We start from the raw sequence: 3,225 nt of genomic DNA, 5'->3' as shown, positions 1-3,225 counted from the left end.
CTATAGGGCATGTGCGCTCGCCAGACAGACAGAGAGAGACAGAGAGACAGAAAGCGAGAAATCACCCCCCAGAGGGGATGGTCACGCTGCAATCCCTTCTCCTCCATTCTCCTCTCGGGATCCTGGGCACGCACGCACATGCCCGCGGCGTGAGTTTTAAGCCACTGGGTCTGGGACGCGAACCACGGTCACTACGTGGGAGTCCAGCGTCATAGCCATTACGCTAACTGCTGGTTCCCTGTGTATCTGTATCTTCATTTTCTCTTCTCCTAAGGCCATCAGTCACATTGGATTAGGGTCCATGATGATGCAGGAACATTATGATGCAGGAGGTTGGGTGCGTGGGCCTAATCCAATACACAATGTAGGAATAGCAGCAGCCCCGATTCCTTGTCTCATGCTCATGAAGAATTAGAGACACAGACACAGAGAAGGAATAGTGAAGTGGAGAGTTTGTTGAGAAGGAAGAAAGATCAGAGATCCTAGTCAGGGATCAGGTCCTGGAAAATGAGTTGCCAATCAAAAACTGAGGCGAGAAGTTTTTAATCTGTGTCAGAGGGGCTTTGTTCAGGCTACTCGTTTTTAATTTAGGCTTGTTCAGTCTCTGACTTTATGTGAGAAGAAAGTGACTTGCAGAAGGACTGGCTATCACCTTGCGGAGAAACGCCAGCTCATTGACAAGCTTAGTGCTGCTCAAAAGGAGCGTGCAGGGACTGAGCTGCCTACAGCTAGTGCGGCTGTAGGAGGGTGGAGTCAAGATGAAGATATAAAATCCTAGGATCTTTAGGTCCAGCTCTCTAAGAGACCCACCCTGAGGCACAGAATGAAAAGCCACAAACACGTGAAAAGTAGGAAAAGAGAAATTTTAACAGAATAATGGAGATTCCTAATAGGAAGAAAATATACCCCCAGGCCTGAAAGACATGTAGGGGGGGCAGCTGCCAGAGAAGGACAATTGCACTCAGCATGAGGTTAGGAGTTACTTTTATCATGGGGGTTGGCAATGAATATTTAGCAGGGAAGGTCTCTCATAATATATGACTCCTTTTCTTGTTTGTTTTTTGTTTTTCCTGTATTTTTCCTATACTTACACTTCTCACGCAGGTGAGGAATTTGTTCATCATACATGCCCTGGGTAGTCATTGAAGGAATTAACAAGTCCATATCTGGATGTGCTTCCGGGATGTTGACTCAGTGTCCCATCCCAGTGATAAATTTTTCTGCGTATATCTAGGATAGCAGAAGGGAAGATAACAACCTTCCTGGTGCCAAAAGCCAGGTGGGAAGAGGGTCTCATTGCATTTCTTGATAAGCTGCGATTGATGAACCAAGTTGTAAAGCAGCTCTGGGTGTAAGAAACTGTGAGCCAGTAGTCAGGGCTAATGCTTCCCTTTTAGTGAGAGCAGTGAGTGACCCTTTGCAAAAGCTTTACCTACCAGAGTGACTATTTTATGAGTTGGGTCTATTTTAATATGTATGTGTGTCCATTTCCTATCATAGTGACTCTTTTTTGGGGGTCCCTGCCTTATTTACCTACTCACTAAGGCTAATTCCTGTCTCAGTATGACCTCATTTGACTTTAGTTAGCTCTTCAGAGGTGCTGTCTCCAACTGTAGTCACATTCTGAGTTACTGGCAGTTAGAACTTCAACATTTCATATTTGGGAGGTTATGGGGTATAATATAATCCATCCCATAACCTTGATCACTTCTAAAATCAGTTTTATATCCTCACCATCAAGCGTAAAGAACGAAGTATATTTGTGAAAGGAGACTAATATCAAACTTACAACTTGCTTTTATCATCTCAGTCTGTTAAGAATAACTTTATTTTTTTTTTTGAGAGGTTTTTGCTATAGGGTGCATGCGCTCTCCAGAAAGACAGAGACGGAGAAACAGAAAGCGAGAAATCACCCCCGAGGGGGGATGGCCACGCCGCAACCCCTTCTCCTCTATTCTCCTCTTGGGATCTTGGGCACGCATGCACACATGCCCAGCGTGAGTTTAAGCCACCAGGTCCAGGACTCAAACCGCGGTCGACTACATAGGAGTCTAACAACATAGCCACTGCGCTAACTGCTGGTCCCAAGAACAACTTTTTCCAGATCCCTTCTGCTTGCTATACGATCTATCAGGGAGATGGCCACTGCCATCATTTCCTCCCCTCTCGGTAAACAAGGACCCGTCCTCTACAATCTGAGCTACTTGTGACTGGTCTGGCCAATAGAAGAGGTGGAGATGACACTGTAGCAGTTCAAGAGTCCAGCCTTGGAAGGCTGGCTGCTTTTGCTTCCTGAATCTCAAAGCCTCAAGCCACTAAGAAGTTCAGGCTTCTCTGCTAGGATATGATGCTTGGGGAGGAGCACTGAGGAGCTAGAAACATTCGTGAAGAACACGTCGTGGACAGAGAGCTTCCACCTCGACCATATGACTATCGCAACTCTAACTGGAAGTACCATCTTTGCCTTGACCCTCTCCCTTGACACCACAATGATTTCACTTGGCTTCCCTGAAGCCCTGCCTCCATGTTACCATGTGAGGCTGTACGGATTACCATAACCTTCAAGCATTTCTTTGCACTAGCCCAGTATATAGAACAGCTAGTGAGGGCAGTCTTGTCAGCTGTCTTTATCCAAGAGGCGAGCTGCCTCTGTTCAAAGACAACTCTAAGGGACCAGCAGTTAGCATAATGGCTATGTTGCTGGACTCCCACGTAGTCGACCGCAGTTTGCGTCCCGGACCCAGTGGCTTAAAACTCACGTCGGGCGCATGTGCGTGCATGCCCAAGATCCTGAGAGGAGAACGGAGGAGAAGGGATTGCGGCGTGACCATCCCCCCTGGGGGGTGATTTCTTGCTTTCTGTCTCTATGTCTCTCTCTGTTTGTCTGGCGAGTGCACGCGCCCTATAACCAAAAAAATAAAAAATCTCCAAAGACAACTCTAAGACTACAATTTACTAAAATTAATGCATTTTAAAAATAAATTCTTGCACTTTTAACATACAACCAATTTTATATCATTTTAAATCTATCCACTGCAGCAACCTTCACAGAATGGCTCTCAAATAGTATGAACCTGAAATGCCTGTTAAGAAGCAATTGATGTGTCAACATTTCTTGCACAATTTTAATGAGGAAAAAAAAAATTAAAAGCAGACTTCTCCATACAGCCAGTCATTAATCACTGTAATGATAGCTGAGAAGTAAATGAACTGATCCTATAACCT

Source organism: Tupaia chinensis, unplaced genomic scaffold (genome assembly GCF_000334495.1).
Source record: "Tupaia chinensis unplaced genomic scaffold, TupChi_1.0 Scaffold148884_1, whole genome shotgun sequence".
Lineage (NCBI taxonomy): Eukaryota > Metazoa > Chordata > Mammalia > Scandentia > Tupaiidae > Tupaia > Tupaia belangeri.
This window is presented reverse-complemented; position numbering follows the sequence as displayed.